The 26317-nt window shown below is 43.4% G+C and overlaps 2 protein-coding genes across 2 annotated transcripts in view; one reads left to right on the forward strand and one right to left on the reverse strand.

The window, feature by feature from the left end:
* The window catches only part of ATP10D (ATPase phospholipid transporting 10D (putative)), a 130649-nt gene extending 125487 nt beyond the window's left edge, over window positions 1-5162 (reverse strand). Inside the window, exon 1 of the mRNA XM_075544373.1 lies at window positions 4897-5162. The gene's annotated coding sequence lies outside the window, so the exon portion shown is untranslated. The remainder of the gene's footprint in view (window positions 1-4896) is intronic.
* Window positions 5163-5276: 114 nt separating this feature from the next.
* Window positions 5277-26317, forward strand: part of COMMD8 (COMM domain containing 8) — a 63496-nt gene continuing 42455 nt past the window's right edge. Inside the window, exon 1 of the mRNA XM_075544375.1 lies at window positions 5277-5457. The gene's annotated coding sequence lies outside the window, so the exon portion shown is untranslated. The remainder of the gene's footprint in view (window positions 5458-26317) is intronic.

The following is a 26317-nucleotide window of genomic DNA, read 5'->3' on the forward strand; positions in this document are numbered from 1 at the left end:
AACAAGTTGCCTTGCTTTGAATCACAGGGCTGTCAGATAAGCTTTGGACTGCTAAGTGCAAGTTCAGTGGTTCAAACCCACCCCCTGATCCTTGAGAGAAGAGGAGACTCTGGCCGCACAAAGATTTACCGCCTTGGAGACCCTGTGTGCGTCATCATATGCGGGAACGGACTAACTCCTGGGCTCCCAAACTGACTGCTAACTGCCTTCTGTCCAGGGCAAAAAAACTACTCGGCACCCCAGGCAATCAAAGAGCTGTGCAATCGTCCATAATCTGCCTTTGCAGCCCCTTGGTTTGCTCCACTGCCCCTCAGGGGGCGGGACACCCACTGTGAGAAATACTGGACTAGACAGTAGTGGGCTGCATTTTAGTGTTAGTGTAGATTTTATGTGTTTTCTTAATGATGTGATAGGTTCTCTTTTAGGTATGGGCTGCACAATTAGGTTTCCGAATGTACAATATTTTTTCCTATATAAATTAATGACAATCGTTTGTCTCTTTATGTAATTTCAGATTGTGAAAGATTTCAGAGGGATGCTATGGTGAGGGAACCCTGGATTCGTGGTATGCGTGTCCATTGATGCGGTTTAGAACAGTGCTGGGTACATAGTAAGAGCCTAATGAGTATTTATTTAATAAATTCGTGCTTTATATATGTCTGTTTCAAAATATATTTTATACATTTATAATAATAAAGCATTAAGTTGTGCTCTTTTCTCTATAGACTGCATGTATCTTTGGGTCTCATTAAATTAAAAAAAAAACTTTGATACCTCAATTTTACTAATTTTTCCTGCCTGACTTTTACTAATAAAGATACATAGGGTACTAATTTACTCAATTATTATGCTTCCAACTTAACACATTGCAGTATAAATGAACATATTCATTTATGAAGCTTCATATGGAGTGAACATAATTTCCTTGGAATATATTTCTAGGCTCAGGATTATTGGGTCAAAGGGTATAAATAGTTCCATGATTTACTGCTTAGTATTGTTTAGAATAGTTATATTAATGAACACCTTATCAAACAGCATAAAAGAAGATGCCACTGAGGCCAGAATGTTCTTGGAAATTAGTTTCACCATCCCTTCTTATGCTGAAAATAAATGAAACTTATTAGCGGTGCAAACAGGTAAGTACTCTACTAAGCCCCACAAGGTTAAGATAGCAAGTCAAACCTACCCAGGGGCACTTTGAAGGACAGGCCTACCAACTTGGGAAGCCCATGGAGAATAGTCCTATTCTGAAACTTATGACGTCTCCCTGAGTCGGAATGAATTTGATGGAAGACCAGCAACAACACTCTGGCTCAGATGGCTTCTGGTGGCACCAGGGGTTTGTACAGAGCTAGTGGCACCACGGAAGAAAGTCCTGCAGAACTGCTTCTGTACAGATTACAGCAAGAACATCCTGCGGACCGCTTCTAACCTGCCACACATGGCGTCATCATGGATCAGGAAAAAACACTTGGCAGCCATGTGCTTGTGGTTGTGTGTTTGTTTGCTTAGAGCTAGGATGATATCTGAAATAAAATAAGAATCTTTTTAATATATCGGAGAGAATATGTTCTTATGAGCACACTCAAAATCTAAGAAAAGTGGCTCAGCCTTTCTAACCACTGACCAAGAAAGGTGAAGTTATGATACATCAAGAACATATAAGTTCTTAGAGCTGCTGAGCAATTCTTTTCAAGGTCTGATAGCCTATTAAATATATCTTAACTAATTGTGATTTATTTAAAAATCAAAGCAAACAACTGCCATTGAGTTCATTCTGACTCAGACCAAGCCCACATAGCAAAAGTAGAACCGCTCCTCACGGTTCCCAAGATTGTAAATCTTCATGGAAGGAGTTTTTGACCCGACGTGGCTGGTGGGTTCGAGCTTCTGACCTTGTGGCTAGCAGCCCAAGTTGTAAACCACTACGCCATTTGGTTTAAGAACCCAAAAATCACCGTCCGACTCCTTCAACTCAAACTCACTGCTATGGAGTTGATCCCAGCTCAGAGTGAGCCCGGAAGGCAGAGTACAACTACCACGGCTGGGTCTGGAGACTGTACGTCTCTCCTGCAGCAGGACGCCTCCTGCTTCTAATGCGTCCTGGTTAGGGGCCCAACGCGTAGCCTATTACACCACATCATTGTAGCATTTCTTTTATGTCCCATCATTTAAAAGACTACTTCCAACTACATATAACAGTAAATGGAAACCTGTCAAACAGCAACCAAGTCTTAAATGTGGAGATAATTTTAAGGCTAAATTTCAAAAATTGATTCTAAGAAGTACAGTTGTCGAACAGACGACAGCTTTTTGTATTCTGTTTCATATTATAATTGAACATGGTGTCTTTTCCTTCATTTTATTGATAACATCATTGAAAATAGTATGATTCAATTTCTTATTAATCATTAAATAGGTGTAGTGAAAAAATGCTGTTCTCACTACTGCACGGCCAGAGGCTCTGGATGCTGTGACAGGTTGGATTCTCCCTCTTCCTCACACGATGTAACAAATGTGACATTAGCTGCAGCAATGTTATAAGGGAAGCTCCCTGAAACTTTTGGAATGGTGCCCAGTGCCTCTTCAGTATGGACAGCACAACCTCATTCAGAGAGAAAGAGAGTACCCCAAGGCAGTTCTCTGGGACTGGAGTGAATAAGAAAGGGTAGTTACTGGTTCTTGGGGTGTGTCAGAGGGATGGTTCTCCTGGGATGCTCAATGGGTTTCACTGTTACAATAACCATGTGCTGTATTTGTGATCTTAACAAGCCAACAGAGGAAAGGAAACGAGGAAAGAACAAAAAAGTAAAAATTATAATATAGGTATAAATATAGATATGCATATATAAATATATAACTATATATAGTTAGGTCTAATTGTCTGTGTGTGTGTAAATACAACAGGGAAGCAGATACGCTTTGGGCCTCTATTTAACTCTTATCTCAGTACAAGAATAATTTATTCTAATAATATGGAAATGTATGATAGTCACCTTCAGAACACAAATGCTGAAGATAAAATGGCAAATGTGGTGAACAAAGCTGCTAGTGTCCAGCTATTAAAAGATAGTTTCTGGGGTCTTAAAGGTTTGCAGTTAAACAGCGGTCATGTAGCAGGGAGCAACAAAGCCCACATGGAAGAGGCACACACCAGCCTGTGCGATCATGACATGCTGACTGGAACAGGTGTAAGGAGTTCAAAACCAAGCAATCAAGTTGACATGAAGGAGCGTAGACAACGTGGAAACCCAAACCCACCTGTAAGATAACTGGACAGTTCCTCACAGAAGGGCCACGTGGAAGGGATGATCTTGCCAGGGTGCAGTATAGCACTGATGAAACACCTAACTATCCTCTAGTTCTTTACTATTTCCTCCCCTTCCTATTATGGTCTTAATTTTACATCATTAATCTTGTTAGACCTTTGTACATGTTCCTTTGTATAATTAAGATCATTCGATGCATGAAATCCAAGGTAGATAAGCCCTTCAGGAACAGTAATGGGAGTGGTGATTCCCTGAAGGTACGGGCAGAGAGCAGGGAGAGAGGGAACTGGAAGCAATGATGACAGTATAAACCCTCTCCAGGGGAATGAGTGACAGAATTTTAGGTGAAAGGATATATAGACAATAAGGGTTCCGCTGAGTGGGTGAGGGAGGAGATAAAGGGGAGCTGATATAAAAGTTTAAGAAGAAAGATAATGTTTTAAAACTGATGGGGCAACAATTGTACAATTACGCTTGATCTAATTGAATTATTGATTGTTATAATATCCGTAAGAGCTTCAAATAAAATGATTTTTTAAAGTCAACTTTTATTTTTGTAATGATAGTACTCTTCACAGAAATGTGCTGCAACTCAATTTAAAATGTAATTACTCCTTTGGAGTTGCTTTTAGAATACAATCAATCATAGAGACAACAAAAGCACCTTGTCAAAAACTATAAGTAGTTCTCTTTGCAAAGACTTTGCTTGGGGGAAAACATTTTTTTTAAAAGCAAGAAGAAACTCTGGTTTTATTTCTGGTCGCATTCTGAACACAGAGCCAGCCCTGCCTTTGTGAGTAAGAGGAGCCTAGCTAAATCCTGTCTAAAAGGCCCTCCCAGCAGACAGCAGCGCTCCCGGAACCCACCCATGTGTCTGCCCAGCACGGTGAAGCACAAGTCTGATAACGTAACATGATGGGAGTCAGTACATTCTTCAAAGTTCAGTGTTTTCCGGGAAGCACGCGAACTTCAACGCAGCCCTCCTAGGAAAAGTATTTCTGAATAAGCTCCAACACAAACGTCTCTTCCTCCCTAGGCAGGCAGTCATCGCGTGTTTCATTCACGGGGTTTGAGTTCCATCACCCTCCTACTTCCTCACCTTTGGGGCCCAAAGTGGTTTACACTGCACAAGTTCACAACGGAGGGCAAAGGGGTGTGTGTGTGTGTGTCCGTGTGTGTGTGTGTGTGTGTGTGTGTGTGTGTGTGTGTGTGTGTGAAATTTGCCTTTTTATGACTCCCTTCAAAGTGACTGCAAACTGGGTGAGTTTGGAGGCAGCTCTCTCGTCCCCCTCTCCCCACCCCCGGCCCCAAGTTCAATGACATCCCTGACGGAGTGGGCCCGTCGCAAGTCGTCAGGAGTGGGGACCCGAGCAAGAAGAGGCACGGGGGCCCCAAGTTCAATGACATCCCTGACGGAGTGGGCCCGTCGCAAGTCGTCAGGAGTGGGGACCCGAGCAAGAAGAGGCACGGGGGCCCCAAGTTCAATGACATCCCTGACGGAGTGGGCCCGTCGCAAGTCGTCAGGAGTGGGGACCCGAGCATGAAGAAGCACGGGGAGAGAAGGCGGGGCTGGAGACCAGCAAAGCGCAGAGAAACAGCGCCGGCTGCACTCATCCACTCTTACCAACGCCTCCCTCGGAGCTCATGCCCGCATGGTGATCTGGTGCCCCGCGGCAGGAACTGTAAATCCGACTGTAAATCCGAAGGGCGGAGGCAGGCTACGCTCCCCGGCCAGCCATCGCTGGTTGCCGGGGAGAGGGGCGATCTTGGCCCGGCCGCGCTCCGCTCCCAACCTCGGCGCCCCGAGCACAGGAGCCGAGCTTCCGCAGAGCAGTCACCCCGGCTCCCCGCGGCTCCCCGCGGCTCGGGCGCTGGGGCCCAGCTCCCCCGCAGCTCCGCCTTCCGCCAACCACCGCCCGCCCGCCCCGCCCCCCGTGACGTGGGCGGGGCGGGGCCGAGCGCCCAGCTGCAGCTGTGGACGCCGCTGCCCCTCCGGTCAGTGCCCACGCCGCGGGGCCGAAGCCCCCGCTTCCCCCTCTAACTCGTGACAGCGCGCCTGCCTGCCTGCCTGCCTGCCTGCCTGCCTGCAGTGGGGGGCTGCTTTCATTCGCCCTCGCTGGCTGTAATGTTGCTTCACCATTCACGCATCTCAGACGGAAACCATGTGGCAATTATTTATTGAAAGGTAGGCAAATGGTCACAGCTAAACGTCTAAAATGTAATGTTACTGCTTTGTAACGAGAAAGTAAAGTGGGGTTCAAGGCGGGGAGGGCACACACTTTCTCTTATTGCTTGTCTCTCTATTCACTCACCACTCACTCAGGATAATGTAACTTTATGAGAGAGAGAGAGAGAGAGAGAGAGAGAGAGAGAGAGAGAGAGAGAGAGAGAGAGAGAGAGAGGAGAGAGAGAGAGAGAGGAGAGAGAGAGAGAGAGAGAGAGAGAGAGAGAGAGGAGAGAGAGAGAGAGAGAGAGAGAGAGAGAGAGAGAGAGAGAGAGAGAAGGGGAGGGGAGGGGAGGGGAGGGGAGGGGAGGGGAGGGGAGGGGAGGGGGAAGGGAGGGGAGGGGGAGGGGAGGGGAGGGAGGGGAGGGGAGGGGAGGGGAGGGGAGGGGAGGGGAGGGGAGGGGAGGGAGGGGGAGGGGAGGGGGAGGGGAGGGGAGGGGAGGGGAGGGGAGGGGAGGGGAGGGGGAGGGAGGGGAGGGGAGGGGAGGGGAGGGGAGAGGAGAGGAGAGGAGAGGAGAGGAGAGGAGAGAGAGAGAGAGAGAGAGAGAGAGACTCCTCTTTTACTCCAAAATAAAACCCAACAACCTGTCCGGTCTTTCAAAAACGTCTGACCAAACGTTGAGAACAGGAGGAGTATTGAGAGAAGGCAGAAGTCACTGCCGCAATAACGCACAGCAAACCTGTAACTTACTGGCTGTGCCGTGTAATTTTATCCCACTGAATTAGGGGCAGGGTGTCTTATCCCTCATTCGGAAGAGAGGAACACTGGGCAGTGTGGCAAATGCTTCCCTGCACGTGAAGAGCTGGGACAGGGGGTCCGAGTTTGACCCGGGGAGACCATGCAGGAGAGGCCGGGCAGGTTCGGGCATCCATTCCGGGCTCTCCCACGTGGGCAGAAACAAGTTCTGGGTGTGGCTTCCCCCATGCCCTATTACGGAATCCCCTCTGCAGGCAAAGGCAGATCTCTCGAGTGTAGCCAACTCTGGGAATAGACCCAGCCAGCAGAGCAGACAGTCAGCTATGGCCTGGGGATTCCTGGCAGAGCAAGTGTCTTGGCAGTCGTGCCAGTGTCTCTGACTCCAGTGAAACAACTTTACCAGAACACCAGATTTCTTGAGGAGACCAAAGATGTGGGAAGAACAGCGAGCCTGTTGTAACCTCAGCAGACAACCTGACCAGGAAGACATACCAGGCACTTCAGGACATCCTCTGCTCAGCCCCTTTGATTGCTCCAACTGGTAGTTCTAACTCTACACATCCCAGTCACCAGGGGAGCTGGATGCCAAGGCCCCACCCAGACCAATTAAACCTGAATCTCTGGGGAGTGAGCTTCTGGCAGCCTTTGTTCTCTCTCACTTGCTTTTTTTTTAGCTCTCAGGGTAATTTTAATGTGCAACAAGGGTTGAAAATCACTGGCTGGGATTCAGATATTTGTCTTGCAAGAAAATACAAATTATATCTAAGGGAAAGAAAGTGCAATGGTGTCAGAATAATGGAAAGCATTTTCATTAAAAAAAGATGAAAAACAAAAACATCGGTGTCCTAGCCGAAAATCTCCATGTTGTAGTTTAAAACTGAGAGGAGGGTGCAGGACTTGGCAGTGCTTCATGCTGGGCTCTATTAGAACAGACCCAATGGCACCTAACAACATAAAAGTGAAAAAAGTAATAATACAGTGACAGAATAACAGGAAACATTGTTTGTATTATAACAATCCATATTTAAGCTTCTGAATTACAGTGCTGTGTTAGTCTGGGTACTTTAGAGAAACACATCCATGGAAACTCATATGTATAAGAGATTGTTTTATATAAAGGATAAATGCACATCAAGAAAACATCCCAACCCAGTGCTGCCCAAGCCCACAAGTCCAACGTTGACCCATAGGCCTGACACCAATCCACAAAGGCCTCCATCTCACAAAACACACCCAGTGATGCCGACTGCAGAAGGAAAGCCGAATCAGTGAATGTGTAAACATCTCAGCGCTGGCAGTGGTCTCCACATGGCTGCTCCAGCACCCAGGGCTGCATGGGGGTAAGTCCATGTGGCTTCTCCTTGGGGATGTCTTGCAGGAAATGAGCCTTGCCAGCTAAAGCAGGGAACTGGCTATTTGTGTAAATATATAGTAGGATACTGTGGCAGTAACATAATCTCCTGTCAACTTGAGGGAAAGGGTAGAATCTAGCCTATCAATCAGGTCATAGCCAATGAGGCCTCTGGGTGGTCATGGCCTTCCTCTGAGGATTCTGGGAACTCCAGTCTTCCTCCCTGGAGGCAGGACACACACTCTCCCTTTCTGATGGAGCCAGAGCCCTGGAGCTGGAGGAGCCACATGGAGACACCCACACCAGCACTGCCACTGGATCCACAGACTTTCCACCCACTGACCTGTGATCCTCCTGCACTCGGCATCCTTGAATGTGTTGTGTGAGTCTGAAGAAGAATTTATAGACTGGTATCAGATTTACAGGCTAATATTAGACTTATGGACTTGATCTGGACTGGGCTGGGATATTTTCTTAATATACAATTACTCTTTGATGTAAAGCTCTTTCTTATACAAATATGAGTGTCTATGAATTTGTTTCTCTAGTCAGCCCAGACTAACACAGATACGCCTCAAAACGGTTCACTCTGTGGGAGGAAGGTGGGAGAGTGTATCAAGAAAGCTAGCTTTCTATTTGCACTGGCGTCATTTATTGAATCAAAGGAACTTGTATTGCTTCTATCATTTAAATGTTTAATCAAGTTTTTCCAATTCATACTTGTAAATGCCATTGCAAATGACCACTATTAAAAGAGGTTTGCTTATTTGTTTTTGAAAACGTTCCCTTAATATCCAATTTCTCTCTTGAGAGTTAGTTCCATTCTGTGAAAAATAAAATAATCTGACATAGTGGTTATGCCTTGAACTGCGAACCATAAAGTCAGCAGTTCAAAACAACCATTCACAGTTTCATCAGGAAAAAGATGAGCTTTTCTATGACTGTCAAGAGTTACAACGTTGAGAGTGGCGACACCGGGAGGGTGGAGGGAGGGTGGGGTAGAGAGGGGGAACCGATTACCAGGATTTACACATAACCTCCTTCCCGGGATGGACAGCAGAAAAGTGGTTGAAGGGAGGTGTTGGACAGTGTAAGAGATGAGAAAATAATAATAATGTATAAATTATCAAGGGTTCATGAAGAAGGAGGGAGTGGGGAGGGAGGAGAACGCACGAGGAGCTGATACCAAGGGCTCAAGCAGAAAGCACATGTTTTGAAAATGATGATGGCAACTAATGTACAAATGTGCTTGACACAATGGATGTATATATGGATTGAGGTAAGAGTTGTATGAGCCCCCAATAAAATGATTTTAAAAAATAAGAGTTACAGCTTCAGAAACCCAAATGGGTAATTCTACCCTGTCCTATGGGGGTGCTATGAGTCAGTTTTGACTTGAAGGCAATTAATTTGGTTTGTTTGTTTTAGTCATTAAGCCATTACCTACTGAGCTATATGCATATATTCATCCACACACAGTCATTTCTAGACTCAAAATATATATTCTTTCATGTAATCTCAGAAATATATTAAACTTTTATTTACTTATAGTCTCCTGAAAGGAAGCCTGGTATTAGGATGGGTTATGCATTGGGCTGCCAATTGAAAGGTCAGTAGTTCAAACCCACCAGCCACTTATAGGAATAAAGATGAGGCTATCTATTCCCATAAAGAATTATAGTCTCAGAAACCTAAAAGGACAGTTCTACTTTGTGCTTCAGAATTGTTATGCATTGGAATCAATTCTGTGTCAGTGGGTTTGCCTTTGGAGTTAGAGTCTCATGGAGTCTAAACAATATTCTAAGTATATAGAATATATATGGAATATATATGGAAGTAACACTTCAGGCCTTTTCTTCCATGAAGGGGCAGAATATAAAATCAATATAAGGGACCTTCATGTTTACCATCTGGAAAATTACGTTGGCTTTCAAAAGTAATGAGCTTGTAATTAATTATCAGGGAGAAACATATGGTAGATTACTCCAATGTTTAGGTCTGACCTGTCATTAAATCTCAGCTCTGCCAATTGGGACACATAGCTTGTTAGTTACAAGGGAAAATTGTTAGGTACTTGACCTTGAGTTACATCTCTAAACCCCATATGTAAAGTGGATCCAATGGAGAACTATGTGGCAGAAATGTTTATCACTGTGTAGCACACACTGCTACCAATTGCCATCACAGTGACCTCATGTATGTCAGATCAAGCTGTGCTTACTAGGGTTTTCAATGGCTATGTTTTCAAACATAGATCACCAGGCGGGCTCAGACTGTCAACCCTTCAGTTAGCAGCTAACCACATGACCATTTGCACCACCCTGATGCCTGTACAGCACAGGATAACAAAAACACCAGAACAAACAAACTCACGACCCTCAAGTTGACTGATGTCTAGCAAACCCAGATGACAGAGTAGAACCGGCCCTGTGGGTTTCCAAGGCTGCAAATCTGTATGAGAGTTAGAAAGCGCATCTTCCTCCCTTGAAGCACCTGGTAGTTTCAAACTGCCGACTTCACAATTAACAGCCTAACACATACTCCACCAGGCTGCCAGGGCTCCTACGTAAAATCAGCAGTAACAAAATCCCTGCCATGGAATCCATTCTGACTCATGGTGACCCCGTATTAGGTGGCCAAGAGTGTCATGCCTGACAGGAGCAGATAGTCCCGTCTTTCCCTGAGGAGCAGCTAACTCTAAGTGAACCTGAGGCTCCTTAAAGAACATACTACGTGTTTAGTAAGTGATAGTTAGCAACCTACGATGAGGTACCTGTACTGGCAGGTCAAACTATCCAGCAGCAGCGCCACAGAAGAAAGGTCTGCTGATCTACTTTCTTAAGGATCCAAAACACTCAACTCACTGCCATCAAGTTGATTTTGACTCATAATGACTGTGGTAGTTACATAATTTCAGGTCAACTTGATAAATTAGTCTAGGGGTGGAATCTGGCCTGTCAATCAGGCCTGATGATGCCTTCTTGTGGGTGTGGTCTTCTCAGGAGGATTCTGGGAACTTACTCTCTCTTGATTGTGCTATCAATAGAGGGGGCCATTCCCCTTATACCTGCTCCCCTGCCTTTGTCTTCTGGTGGACAAACCATGTGGCTCTATGCTGAGACTTGAGTGAATCATGAGGCGGAGACAGCCCTGTGATGCTTCCACAACCATTGGATCCACAAGAGTTTTTACCCATCAGCCTGTGATCTTCCTGCATTCAGCATCATTGTGAGTGGCAACATGAGTCTGAAGAGGAATTTATGGACTAGTATCAGACATATGGGCTAATATCGGACTTATGGACTTGATCTGGACTGGGCTGGGATGTTTTCTCAGTGCACAATTGCTCTTTGCTGTAAAACTATCTCTTACACATATACGAATGTCTCTGGGATTGTTTCTCTAGTCAACCAGCCTAACACAGTGACCCTATAGGACAGGTAGAACTGCACTGCTTGGTTTAAGACAGGAAATATTTACAGGACAAGAAAGCCTTGTCTTTCTTCCATGAAGCAGCTGGTGGTTTTGCTGACCTTGTGCTTAGCAGCCCAACCTGTAAAACACAGCCAGGAAAGCCCTGTGAAGTAGATCTCCTGTGTACCACATAGGGTCCCCATGAGTCAGAATCAATTCAACAGCAGGGTTTGGCTTCTTATCAACCCACTGAGATCTATCTCCCTGACCCTTGCTTTTCTTAAACAAGAAGCCTGCCTGGCAGATTGGGTTAAGCATTGGCCTCCTAACCACAAGGTGGGTAAGTTTCTCCAAAGGAGAAAGACGAGCCACTCTGCTCTTGTCAAGATGTACAGCCTTAGAAACCTTATGGGCAGTTCTACTCTGTCCTACAGGGTTGGTATGAGTGGGAACTGAACCGGTGGTAGTAAATTTGGTTTGTTTTTTCTTAAACCGATTCAAGGATTATCATTAGTAGCAACAGCCTAAGAAGTTCTGAGACAAATCTGTATAAAGTAATAACTTCTCAGCCGGATGTATGTGGAAATGAAACACTGTCATTCTTTCAGCCCTCTGCTTTAATCCGCAGCACATAAAACAACACAGTATGCTTGGCCCCAAGAATATTGTACATTGTATTAAAGCTTAAATGCTGAGCGCCCTGGTTTGCACAATGGTGTGGATGGCAGTGGCAACCCAAAGTTCATTTGCAGTTTCCCCACATACCTTTAGCCTCCACTGAAGGCTTTCTGATGATTGTCCAAGGATGTAGATAACCTTGCCCTCAGGGAGAATGTCTGGACCTGTGGATTGTCTCCACCCTCTGGCTAGCCCAGGGAGGGGTGGTCTCTGTCTGAGCAGAGACTGGTGTGGTGTGTCTGGTGTCTGGTGTGTCCTTAGCATTAGCTAGGTGTGTCTTTGGTGGAACTCACCTTTTTGGGTCAGTACAGGGACATCACATAGTCATGTGTCATGTCCGATCAGTTGGGTCCTGACTGTCTTGGTTGGAAGACTCAGAACCAAACACTGAAGCCCATGTTTCTAACAATACATGTCCCAATCATGTTCCTGTTCTTACTTCAGTTGTCACACATGTTGCTGTGATGTATTGATCTGCCACCAATCATGCTTTCATGACAGTTTTGCACACTCCCTCCCACGCCATACCCTACTTAGCTCCCATCTCAACTGTGAACCCTTGGACGCTGGGCACCATTTCCACCCTGGCTTGGTGGTTTCCTGCATGAAGATAGTGTGCCCCTGCCTTTGGGTTATCTTTTAAGATTTCCTGAATTTCCCCTTCAAATTATATTTGAAATGGGAACTCTTTTGTACACCAAAACAACATCTACTGTTTCCTACAGCGGTGCACCAAGTGGTTTTTCATTTTCAGTTTTTATTATCTTAACAGTGTGACTCCCAGCGCAGGAAAGGGCATTCCTCACTGTCAAATGTTTTACTGAATTCTGAAAAAAAGGCGGCGCAGACCCCTCAGGCAACGAAACTTGTCACCTGTAGATGAGGCGCTAGTCTTGGTCACATCATCACGGGTTTCTCTCTCTCTCTTGATTTTAATGTTTACTGGACACGTGGGATAGAAAAACAACCAAGCCAAAACTCAGGTATGAAGTGACAGGCTTTATTGGGAAGCGCAGCCTGCCTGACTGTTCTGAGGATGGGAAGGACAGCACCTACATAAAGAAGGCCCTTCGCAGATGCACCCTCAGGTGGAGACTGGTGACTGGGGTTGGGAGAGCATCATGTGTCCTCCTTATTGGCAAGTTTGAACAGAAGCGGTGATGAGGTCTATGACACAGGAGCTTTTTATGCCCGAGGGAAGGGTGGGGTTGGAGAGAGTCGATGAGCAAGAACCATGGGAAGGAAACACTTGGGATGGCCAGGCTCACTTTTACACTCAGCTGGGCCCATTAGAGTGAAAAATGTAAAGAAAACCCAAATCCTCGCAACTGGACCAATAGGTGACATCACGATAAATGGAGAGAAGAATGAAGTTTTCAAAGAGCACAGTCAGTGCTCATGGAAGCAGCAGTCATGAGGTCAAAGGAGGTATTGTACTGGGTCAGCCTGCCGCACAAGGCCTCTTGAGAGTGTCGAAAATAGGGATGACTAAGGTGTACTTGACATAAGTCTTAGGATTTTCAATGGCCTCATATGCATGTGAAATTGGACATTAGGAAGATTGAGGAAGAATGAATGCATTTGAATTACTATGATAACAGCAAATGCAATGCCCTGACAGTGACAAATGCAATGACAGTGACAAATGCCCTAAGTAAATAAGACCGGATGCCTTTAAGAAAGTGAGATCTAAGACTCCTTTTTAAGCTATTTTCACTTTGAGGATATAATATATTATTACTTACAAATCAGTGATCCTAAATATCAGATCGTGTACCTATTGTAAGACAATGGTCTCTCAGCCTCCAGCGCAGCTACATGGGACCTTGGTGAAGACAACTCATTTTGCAAAGATGGAATTGTGGCAAGAGGATGAGGTAAATAGAGTTCATCATGAAAAGGTACCCAAAGAGCATATGAAGGAGCCTGTGCTTCCAGCTAAAGGAGCCAGCGAGCAGCCAAGGGAATATTTTGTTGGGGCTGTTGGGGACTCTGTCATGCACTGTTAGCTAACATAGCTGCAAGCCTGTCCCAATTCACCTTCTTCATATGTGAGGGGGGTACCCTGCCCCCCCTCAAAAAATACCACATTAAACTTCCACTGGGCAGAACTTTCATAGTTTGCATTTTTCTGCCAGGTGAGCATCTAGCAACTTGCTCTGAGTTAGTGCACCCAGTGGTGTCACCTTGGAAGGTTCTATCTGGTCACAGTAAACTGGCTCCAACTTCATTTTTTTGTGATGCCCAATCCCAATTGACGAGAACAGCATGCAGCTATGAAATTTTGTTTTCTGCTCAGGAAAAATGCCACAGAAACTGTTGTGACATTGAACACAGGTTACAAGAGGAGCGTTTGGGGGAAAACTTAGTGATTTTCTCATTTCAAAAAAGGTCAATTCCGACAGACCTCATTCTGGATGTCCGTCAACTTCTTAAACAGACGAAAATGTAGAAAATGTTCATTCCACCAGGTCTGACTGTTAATCAAGTTTTCTATTTAGAGATTCTGTAAAGATTTTGTAACAGTGTGTAGCAAAAAACGCCTGATTTGTGGCAGATGGGGTTTTGCCACCACGACAATGAACCTGCTCATACAACCAGCTCAGTGCACCAGTTTTTGGCAAATAAACAGTATGCCTCTCTTGCTCCATGCACTTTACTCACCTGATCTCATTCGTTCTGTGAAGCTTTTTCTTTCCAAGAATGAAGATGGACATGAAAGGACAGTGATTTGATGATGTAGAAGAGGTGAGGAGAAAAATGAGGGAGGTGTTGTCAACCATCAAAACAGATGAGTTTGAAAAATGTTTCCAAGGTGCTTCCAAAAACAGTATAACAGATTTGACCAATGTATTAAGTGTAATGGAGAGTACTTTGAAGATGATAAGTTTGTTTTATAAAAAATTTAAATAAGTAACTTTGAAAACAAAATTCCGGTGTTTTTTTTTTTGGTGGGGGTACCCCTCATCTACAAAGGGGCTTCCAAAAGGTCATAGGCAAATTGAGTGAAGAGATAGTGGATTTTTCCATGAGCTTTTTGAAGCCCCCTCATATAACTAGAGGGGCAGCAAAGGTAAGGAAAGTCCTCAAGGAGATGGGTGACGCCATGGTTGCAACAATGGGCTCAGCGGTAGGAAAAGCTATGAGGATGGGGCAAGACCGGGAGGTGTTTGTTTGGTTGTGCATAGTGTTGCTAGGGGTCTGAACCAACTTGATGGTACCAACACTAACAGCATATAACTAGTAACCATGGAACCTTGATGGCCTCACGTGTTACTTACTCATTGGGCTACTAGATGCAAGGTCAGCAGTCCAAACTCACCAACCACTCTTGGAGAGAAAGATGATGTTTTCTGTTCTTATAAAGATTTACAGCTTCAGAGATTATATGGGATCTCTATGAATGGAATCGACTTGAAGGTACTAAGTTTGGTTTGGGGTTGGGCTTAGGTTTTAACCAGTTGCCATTGAGTTGATTCTGATCAGTGACAGCCTTGTCTGTGCCAAAATACCAATGTTCTCTATCATGTTCCTCTTCCATGGCTGGTTTTTCAGAAGTACATCACCCACTCTTTCTTCCAAGGTCCCTCTGATTGAATTCAAATGTCCCACCATCCAGTTAGCAGCCTGCATAAGGACTCCACATGTTTAATATGTCCCTTTGCAGCTAATATGACCTTTGAGTAGAATCCAAGGAGCCTGTCAGTATTTTCACCAGCTAATATGTTCTGCAAACCAGAGCTTGACATGAAAAAACTGCACTGAATTCAAAATTCATTCATATTATTTTATGAAACTTCAATAATACATCCCTCTGTGAAATGGTGAGGAGCCAAGTGAAATAGAACCATCTGGAAATGCTAATATTCAACCACTTTTGAACCTATGGAAATAGAAATTTAATATGGTTTAATTCATAAAGAGAATTGTTAGCCTTGTTAAACATCATGGTAATGGTTGTAAACGGTAGTAAGGTTGTAAAAACCATTGACAAGTTTTTCCACAAATATTTGTGAATACAGTTGCTTTTTGATGGTTGATGATGCAGAATGATGGGGGGAAATCAATATGTCTTTGTTTGAAAATATATGTAGCCTTTCAAGAATATACCCTAATATAAAAATGCTCACAGAAAGAGTCAGACACAGATGACCTCACACTGTAGGACTGTATTCATATAAAATGTCCAGAATAAGCAAATGCACACATACCAGAAATAAAATATTGTTTGCCAGAAGCTGGGCTAGGGGATGGGTTTGGAGTGGAAATGGGTTTTGGGTTTCTATTTGGCTGCTAAAAGTATTCTAAAATTAGATAACAATTGTTGCACAATTCTGTGAATAGACTCAAAACCACTGAAATTCACACTTCACACATGATCTTGGCCAAACGATTAAATTGTACCCTTTAAATGTGTGAATTTTATGGTATTTGAATTATATTCGATTTTTTTTAAAAGCATGACAGAGAGAAAAAAAACTCACAGAAGCAACCATAATTCCCAGTAAAATGTTAAAAGTTTTAGACTGAGTTTTTGTCCAAATTCTCAGTTGAATGTGTTTTCCTAATGCTTTTCATTTTTAAAGGTATGATAATGATTTTACATAAGGAAGCAGTCAATTTTTGGACCCAACTCCATATAGGTCAATTTCCATTGTACAAATTATATCATTTTCTCTAAGTCTGAACACGTGAAGAATGCTGGTGAGCTCCGTGTTGTGTGACTGCCCACATTTGATAAAAGTTCCCCGGCCTCAATCAATAGGTTTTGGGTAACGGGATCGGTGTAGATGCCTGAGGGGAAGTAGCCAGCAAGATATGGCAACCTCAGGAGGCAATGTCACCAGGAGGTTGGGGTACAAAATTCAGGAGGAGCACAGATTCGGGGGGAAAGGTGACAGCCCTATTGCCTTGGGAAATAGGCAGCAAGATGGACTTCTTGCTGTTTTATTTGAACACAAGCGATAAAGTGCTCTCGGTGGGCAGAAAGCCCTTGGGCCCTTCCATTACAAGTTAGTTCTACAATCTCTAGAAAAAGTCAGAACGAAACAAAGCAAATCTTCAGTTGCAAGTCCTATGTGCCCAGACCCCTTGACATGTTGGCTTACTCATTTAAGAAACTCGTGAAAGAAACATTGAGCCTCTGTCACGTGGACGTGGGAGGAAGACAGGGCTTTCTCTTCCCATAAAGAGTGACTGCCTTCGAAACCCACAGAGCTATTCTACCCTGTCCTGTAGGGTCACTATGCGTCGGGATAGACTCCTTAGAAGTTAGCTTTTTAAAAGTCCCTAAACACTGTTACCAAGCCAAAGCCAACTAACAGCGATCCCTGTGAGTTTCTGAGACTGCAACTGTTGATGGGAGTAGAAAGCCTAGTCTTTGTCCAGAGGAGCTGCTGGTGGTTTCAAAATGGTGACCATGCAGATCGTAGCTCAGCTCATAAGCACTACACCACCAAGGTTCCTTGGCTTTCATGTGGTACAGGAGCCCTGTTGGCATAGTGGTTTTGTGTTGGCCTATAATCTGCAAAGTTAGCGGCGGTGACCAGCCATTCCACAGGAAGCAGTTGGAGCTTTCTACTCCTGTTAACAGCTGCAGTCTTGGAAACTCGCAGGGGGGGGGGGGCAGTGCTAACCCTGTCCTGAAGGGATGTTGTGAGTTAGCATTGACTTGAGTTTAGGGCAGTGAGTTTAGTTTTCATCATTTCAAGTACAGGGACCAGAGTGGTAAATAATGAGAAACAAAATCTGAACCCTCAGTGCATGGATATGAATTACTTAATATATCAGATGCTACTAAGTGCTATGGGGAATGTAGCAAGACACCGGAGAGGAATGCCAGAGTGGAGGATTTTAAGTTTTGGAAGACGATCAAGAAAAAGACATTTGAGCTAAAGATTTGAGGAAGGTGATGGAACAAGCCAGGAGCATATCTGAGAACTGAGCATGTCAGGCAAAGAGACCATCTGGAGCAAAGGATCTGCAATGGAAGTGCACTGGGTGCCTTGCAGGGACAGCAGGGCTCCACCTATTGGCTGGAGCACATGATTGGGTTAGGAACGTCGCGCCAGTGGTTCTGGGAAATAGTAGAAGAGGACAGCAGAGGTGAGACAGAGATGAGATTGGGATTCAAAAATGTGTCATGTTAAAATTCTGGGTGATCTAACAGTCCTTTGTGAATGCACTGGTTGTCCCTGTTGCTGATATTTGCTATTGAATCTACTCAGACATGTGATGACATTACGTATAACAGGGACATACTGTCCAGGCATTTCTGCACTGTCCTCATGATCACTGGTGTATTTGCATCCAAATGTTGCAGGTATGTGGGACTCTATCTCAGGGAGAGTTTTCTTTGTTTTCAATGACACTCTACCAACAAGGTGTTTTTTAGCGCTTGGACTTTCTTAAAGATATATGAGCAGGTACCCACCCCCAAACTCTGGAATTCACCATCCCCAAAAACCTAGGTATTTAAATATTTTTACCAAGCAACTTTATCACTTTCAAAGTACTCTCCATCACACTTAATACATTTGTCAAATCTGTGATTCCATTCTTGGAAACATTTTTCAATCTCCTCTGTTTGGATGGCTGACAGCATCTCCCTCGTATTTTTCTTCACCTCTTCTACATCTTCAAATTGCTCTCGTTTCATGTCTCCCTTCATTTCGGGAAACAAAAAAAAGTCACAGGGAGCAAGGTCAGGTGAGTAAGGTGCATGGGGCAAGAGAGGCATGCTGTTTTTTGCCAAAAACTGGTGCACTGAGATGGCTGCATGAGCAGGTACATTGTCATGGTGGCAAAACCAGTACTCAGTCTAACACAAATCATGCCTTTTTTTGTCACACACTGTTACACAATCTGTTCAGAACCTCTAAATAGAAAGCTTGATTAACAGTCAGACTTAGTGGAATGAACTCCAAATGCACTATAAGTCAACATTTTTGTCCGTTTTGGAAGTTGACAGACATCCAGAATGATGTTTGTGATCAATGGGCATTTCACCTTTTTGAAATGAGAAAAACACTTGTATACTTGAGGTTTTCCCATAGCACTGTCCTTGTAAGCTGTGTTCAACATCACAACAGTTTCTGGGGGCATTTTTCCTGAGCAGCAAACAGATTTTCACAGCCCCATGCTGTTCTCTTAAAACACCCATCACAAAAACGAGGTTCAATGGAAACTGCTTTCACACACACACAAAAAAATTCATTGTGACCACAGAGAATCTTCCCAGGCAACACCACTGGGTGCACTAATTCAGACTGAGTTGCTTGATGGTTGACTAGTGGGAAAAATGCGTACTTTAAAAGTTCTGCCCAGTGAAGCTTTTCCCATTTGGCGGGGTGGGGGGAGTGGGGGGTGGGGGGGAGGGTGTACCACCTCATATGTCCAAAGTAAACAAGTTAAAGTCTTATCATCCTTGATTATCAGGAATATTTTTATTGTATTTCTTCTCAGACTAATTTGTTCATTCATTTTGTATGTAATCTTTCCTAAATAATTTTGTATGTATCTTTCCTAAATAATTTGGGAAGATGTAAGTGGCTTCTGAGTGCAGGGGTGACAGGAGATATTGCAGATTCTGTTCCAGAACACCACAATACAGAGGGTATCACAATAAAGTGATTTCTGATTTCCCAGTGCATATAAAAGTTATGTTTACACTACATTGATATATTTTTAGACCCTATTAAGGGTCTAAAAAGATATCAATGTGCACACCTTAATTAAAAACTATTTTATTGCTAAACATGCTAACCCTCATCTAAGCCTTCCACGAATAGTAATCCTTTTGCTGGTAGAAGATCTTGCCTCAATGCAGATGACTGACTAGCTTGGTGATTGCTGAAGGTTAGGGTGACTGGCAATTGCTTAAAATGAAACAATGAACAACGAAGTGTGCAACATTGACTGTCTCTTCCTTTTACTGGAACCCTGAGAGGATATTGTGGGGTTATGCATTGTTTTAATCTCAATGTTGTCCTCTCAGGGTCTGAGACCCAAGTTTAGGACAGAGACTTAGAAGACTACCAGTAGGTGGCGCTGTCAGAGCACACACATTTATCAATGAAGTTTGCCACCTTATTCAGGTGCTGTTTGACATAAAAGATTACGGATCACAGACCACTGTGACAGACATAATGATAATAATGGGAAAGTATTAGGAGAAGTGTTTGAGTATTATGAGAATTACCAAATGTGGTATAAAGTCAGAAGCTGTTGAGAAAATGGTGCTGAAGGACTTGCAGGATGCAGGGTTGCAACAAGCATCCCCTTTGTAAAGCGGGGTCCCAAACTAGCTTGAATAGCAACAACAACAACAAAAGCAGTATCTGAGAAGCACAATAGAGCAAAATGCAATGATCCCTTGGTTGTTGAAGTCGATTCGATCCAAATTCATGTTTGAATGCCCAAAACTTTGAGAACCGAATGTATTTTTCCCATAAGAAATAATGGAAAACCAAATAATTGGTTCTGAGGCCCCAAAATTACACTTATAAAAACATTTTTCCAGAATTTTAACACAAAGTTAACAGCTCTAGGTTGTGAACATACCCCCCTTAAACAGCTAAATCCAATAAATGCAGTACATTAAATATGAGAACACAATATAGTAAATAAAATTAACTTATTTTTCATTTAACTTATTTTTTGTTGTTTAAAAGCCCATGGGTTTTCAGAATGGTACACGAACATGTGCTTCACTTTAAAGTCCCCACGAGCATCCCACACAGTAACAGAGTGAGCCTATCTTTCATTGGCTGTGGCCTGACAATGCCTTTTCCTGTGTAGTAATTGGGCTGTTCCCCCGTAAAAGCCTGGTTTCATTGCAGTTGAACGCTTGCTGGAGAATGAAACCCTCAGGCTCCATGGATTCAGAACTGTCAGCCACTTATGTATTGGCTTCCTCTTTACTTGGACTCACCCCTCTCCCATGCCTCACAACACCCGGCATGCCTGTTCTCTGTCTGTCTGTCTTTCTCTCTCTTTTTTATATTTAAAACTTTTTCATTGTTAGATGGGTGAAGATTTACAGAGCAGATAATCACTTTTACATTGAGCACTTTATATATATTCTGTTCCATCTCATTTATTGAAATCTTCTCAATGAAGGTCCCCCATCCCACCTCCACCCTGGGTTTTCCGTTCCCATTCCTCCTTCATTCCTGGCACCTCTCAGCATGGTTCTTGGGTAAATGCTACTGATTTTATCCCACATTATTTTGCAGTATGTATATCTCAAAAGTGTTATTGTTAAAAAAAAGTGATTGCCCACCTTCTCGACTTGCCTAGTGTTTGGCTGAAATTGGGCCACAGAAGTGAGTTCAGTTCCAGCCTGGAAGGAGGATCAAGATGTAGTCTCACAGGATCCACTGGTTCCTATTCAACCAGCAAGCCTGGTATCTTTTATGAGTTCTGTTTTTCTTCACATTTTCTTCCGCTCTATCCAACATCTTCTAATGTGATCGCCTTCGAGCAGTTGGTAGCAGTAAGTGAGGACCATCTGGTTCTTTTAGTCCCAGGGAGACTGGTGGTTGTCATGGGACTTCAATTTTTACCATTCTTCTTTACTCTGAACAGGAAGAGAGCAATAACTGCATGTGAGATGGCCGCTGATGAGCTTTTAAGACCCCAATTGCTCGTCACCAAAGTACCTTGATGACACTAGCTTATCAAAGACAGTGAGACGCAAGAAGGCCGGGAGTCTCCCAAGCGATTTAATGAAGACATGTTGCTACATGCAACAGTAACTTTTCAACCTCCTCTACGATCCTGGTTCTTTGTTTCATGGTTAGCAGTTTCACGTCTTTCACTACATGAGCCAACTTAATTACTTTTTTTTTTTTTGGTCCAAAAAGGTTGATAATGTCAACTTTGCCATGTTGTATTCAGCTGCCAAATCAGACAAGCGGCGGTCTGACTCAAATTTCGAAATGATTTCTTTCTTGCCCTCTATCGTGGTTCTCACAGTTTTCCTCTTAGCTTTACCACTGGTATCACTAACTTTCTTTGGTAGTTTATGCAAATAAAGAACAACAACAAGAAGCAGACTGAGAAATGTTTTAGTGCACTAACACAGCCTATATGCCATCTGCGGTGTGAGAGCGGGAGCTTAGGTTGAAGCGTCGCCTCCGCTTTGTGTTCTTGGCAAGACAGGATGCTTGGCTCATGCCCCATCAGTTCAGGTTTTATGAAGTCGGATTTTGGGTTGAACTAGAGCAAAATGAAAAACAGGGAGAAGACTTTTTGTGAACTTGGTTGTTCGGCTAGTGGAAAGTCTGAGCTTGGAGCTGTTTGTCAACCGAACTATCCCTGTTTGTCTATAGGGTCACCTGGCTAGCAGGTGTGGTGCTGGAAAGCTGGCCAAGATGTGTTTTGCGGAATCCAATTGAGAGATGATTTTGACCAAGATCAGAATGGAAACTGTGAAGGTGCTGGTCAGCATCTGGACACATTGTTCTTGGAATGATTCGGAATCGACCTTTTAATAATAATGACAGTGATTCACATCACAATTTGGGAACAAAGGGACCAGGATGATAAATCTTGGAGTGTCCTGGAACTGGCTTGCACTGGCTCACACGTTTTTGAGGTTTGTGTGAGGATATGAGAAGGAGGAAGATTGAGAATGATTTCAAGGTTTGGGCCTGAGCAACTAGACGGACAAAGCTGCTTCATCATTCTGGGTCGTGTTCATCTAAGGGTGATCTGTTGGTATCAGTGGCTAGATCAGGCCCTTATAGGGAAGGGAAAGAATATCTATATGTCTGGGTAGTAAAATCTGCATTTATTTTCATACCTGGTAGGTGATTGCTTGGAATCGGCAATTATTAACCAAGACATTCTTTTAACAAACAGCCCCTAAGAGTATTGCTGTTAAAAGTCTATTAGATAGCTACTCAATTTTCTTAGCTTATATATCTCTCATGTGCATACTTTAATGACAGTGTTTCAAAAAAAATAATTCAATTGAATATACAGTTCCCAGGTAACAAGCAAGCTCCATACCCGAGCGTACCTTTAAAAATGTGTAGGTAAATCGAAAAGGTCAATTCCGTTTTCATTTAGCTTCACTTTCGTATCTCTCAAGAAGCCCTGCTGGCCCAAAAGCATGGAGTAGTTAACCACAAGGTCAGCAGTTCAAATCCGCCCTCTATTCCTCTGCCATGAAGAGTCACAACCTCAGAAACCCTGTCCAGCGTCGCTGTGAGTCAGAATGGCACTGGGTTTTGCAGTTAGTAGGCTCAGAGCCTTTTCCATGATTTAAGAGCTGTAAGTGCAACAAATGAATGTGATTATGATGAAGATTTTCCGTGAGACATTGTGTCATCTCAAAGTGAAAGCACCATTTCAAATTTATATGGCATTGAAGGGCAAGTAGGAATGATCGGTGAATCAGATGTTTTAATCTAGAGATTGTGTTAGATCTCTCGTGGGAGAGATCTACTGCTACTTATATCGCAGTCCCTGGCAAAGAGCGGGCCCAGGATAAAACCTCTGGCCTTTTCAGGGCCCCATGGGGAGGCATGGTCGACAATACTAGTCGACCCCATTGGCTGAATCAAATTCACCTGGCTTAGATGGGCCAATCCAGGGGTAACCCCCACCTAAGTGTACCACCCCTTCCTGGCTGGAACCTCTAAGCATGCGCAATGGAAGCCCTAGTCCCTGTGCCACGCTACCTAACAATTGCTGTATCTTTAACTGACTTGAAAAACAAAAAAAGGCAAAACACAAAAAAAGAATTTCAATGATCAAAGTGAAGTCAAGGCACAGAGCTGCCATCCTCATCACTTCAGACATTTAAAGTAGTGAACACCTAACTGTATGCCTCAAGGTCAACCAGTTGATCTTGGAAGGGGAAAGGTCCAACTTCTAGAACCCTAAAAATTACCCCGGGCGACCACTCCCACAGATCTTTAGGTAAGGACCCAATCATGAACCCTTTGAAAGTCTCCCTGCCACCAAGTCTAGGCTAGGCCCCTTTGTCATGCAGCTCAATGAGGGCAATACAGTGTGGATTTCAGACATCCCCAGACTGCTTTCCTTGTGGTGTTCTTAGTTGCAGCAAGGCTGATGCTAAGTCATGGAAACCCTTGTGTGCAGAGTAGAATTGTTCCCTTAGATTTTCACGGCTGTGACCTTTTATTGTATTTTTTGTTTTTCATTTACTTTACAGTTTTATTGACATAATTCATATATCAAACACTTTAATAGTTCATTCATATCTGGAAGAGTGGTATAATCCTCACCACAATCAATTTTAGAATATTTTCTTCATTCTTGTCCTCATCGTTCATAGTTCTTCATTTCCCCACAGCTCCCCTGCCATACACTCAAGGAACCATTCATCCAGTCTGTATAGATTTACCTAGCTTGGATTTCATCTACAGAAAAAGAAAAAAAAAACCAATGACAAAGTAAAACTTATAAAATCTCAATCAAAAAGCAGAAAATATTAAAAACTACAATAAGTTTAAAATGGATCATAAGAGAGATCAAATGATAATTGTTAAATTTTAACCTAACCATATCTGCAATAAAACACTTTCCAATGCACTCTGCATGATAGCAAGATTATTCACATCCCAGGTCTATGATCAAAGCTAATGCACCGGAGGTTTAATATGAGTGTTTTTCCCCTTCACTTTTTTTTTTAACTGAAATGACTTTTACATGGGTGAAAAGGGAGATCAAATAGTAAGATATTACACTTTAAACTGTGTGCTATAGTTGACTTTATAGTGTTCGCTGTCTGATACCAAGTTATTCACATCCCTAAATCAGAGAGGATTCACCAGAGGTTTTATGCATATGTGAGCCTTACAAATGCATTGTGGGATTCCACTGTTATCCACAACCTTCTGCAAACCAGATGGTCACAATTTAAGTTCTGATACAATTCTTTCCTTTGGATTTGGATTTTATTATTTACAATCCTTGGATCGCACAGGCTGATGTACTTCTTCCATGTAGTCTTAGTTGATGTCTCACTTAGATGGCTGCTTGTTTGAAGACAAGCCTTTAAGAACCAAGACAATTTTTTCTGATAACTGGGCACCATCTAGTATGTTCACCACACTTTACTAGAGTACTTACCATATATCTTCAATGATCTTTTCATGAGGGTGAGAATCAGGCAGGGCTATGTCATAAGAAGTAATTGTTCAAATAACAGTAGTCAGAAAAATGGAAATGGTGGGGAGACAAAAAATATACATGTGAAATAAAACTCAGTATTTTAATAGAGTTAAAACAAAAGAAAAAGTAATTGTTTTTAGATTGGGGCTAGAATGAAGTGTGAGCCCCAAATCCATCCATGTATCTATGGGTTATCTATGTCTCTGGTTCACCTTAGAGACATCATGTCATTTTATGTTAGCTCACATTACCGATCATCCTCTGGGGCATCACTTCCACTGCCATTGAGTTGGTGCTGATGCACAGCGACCTGACAGCACAGGCTGTGACCTTTGAGAAACAGATCACTAGGTCTGTCTTCCCAGGTGCCACTGTGTGGATTCAAACGGTCAACCTTTGGTCTAGCAGTCAATTACACAAGCCAGGGACTCTACTAGATGCTCAAAAGTGAACAGGGGACCAGAGTAGCTGACTCCTGTGTATACATATTAATAAAAACAAGCAAATAAAAAAAAACGCACTGCCATGAGGCTGATTCTGACACATGGTGACCTAGAAGATGGGGAAGACATTCCTCTGTGGGTTCCCAAGATGCATCTTTAAAAAAACATCATTTTATTGGGGCTCATACAACTATTATCACAATCCATACGTACATCAATTGTGTAAAGCACATTATACATTCGTTGTCCTAATCATTCTCAAAATTTGCCTTCCATTTGGGTTCCTGGAATCAGCTCCTCATTTTCCTTTTTCCCTCCCTTCTCTCCCCCCTCCCCCCTCCCTCATGAACCGTCAACAATTTATAAATTTTTGTTTTAGCTTATCTTATACTGCCCAGCATCTCCCTTCACCCACTTTTCTGTTGTCCATCCCTCAGAGAGGAGGTTATATGTAGATCCCCATGATCGGTTCCCCCTTTCTAGCCAACCTTCCCTCCCGGTATCGCCACTCTCACCATTGGTCCTGAAGGTTTCATCTGTCCTAGATGCCCTGTGTTTCCAGCTCCCATCTGTACCGGTGTGCATCCTCCGGTCTAATCAGGCTTGCAAAGTAGAATTGGGATTATGATAGTTGGGGGGAGGAAGCATTTAAGAACTAGAGGAAGGTTTTGAGTTTCATTATTGCTACACTGCACCCTGAGTGACTCATCTCCTCCCCACTAACCATCTGCAAAGGATGTCCAGTTGCCTAAGACGCATCTTAATAGGAGTCAAAAGCCTCATCTTTCTCTCATAGAGCAGCTGGTGATTTAGAACTGCTGACCTTGTAATAAGAAGCCCATTAAGTAATCACTATGCCACCAGGGCTCCTACATCTTGATACTAGAAAAAAGAATACACACACACACACACAAATGCAGTACACTAAGTACCCCTACTTTAATCAGTTGTTATCAAGAAATTCCAACTCCTGGCAACCATGGGAGTGTCCGAGTTGAACTGCGTCCCGCAGGGTCTCCCATGGCTGTTTTCTCACAAGTATATGCCAGGCCTTTCTTTCAGGCACTTTTAGGTGAATTTGAACCTGCA

Source organism: Tenrec ecaudatus, chromosome 3 (assembly GCF_050624435.1).
Source record: "Tenrec ecaudatus isolate mTenEca1 chromosome 3, mTenEca1.hap1, whole genome shotgun sequence".
NCBI lineage: Eukaryota > Metazoa > Chordata > Mammalia > Afrosoricida > Tenrecidae > Tenrec > Tenrec ecaudatus.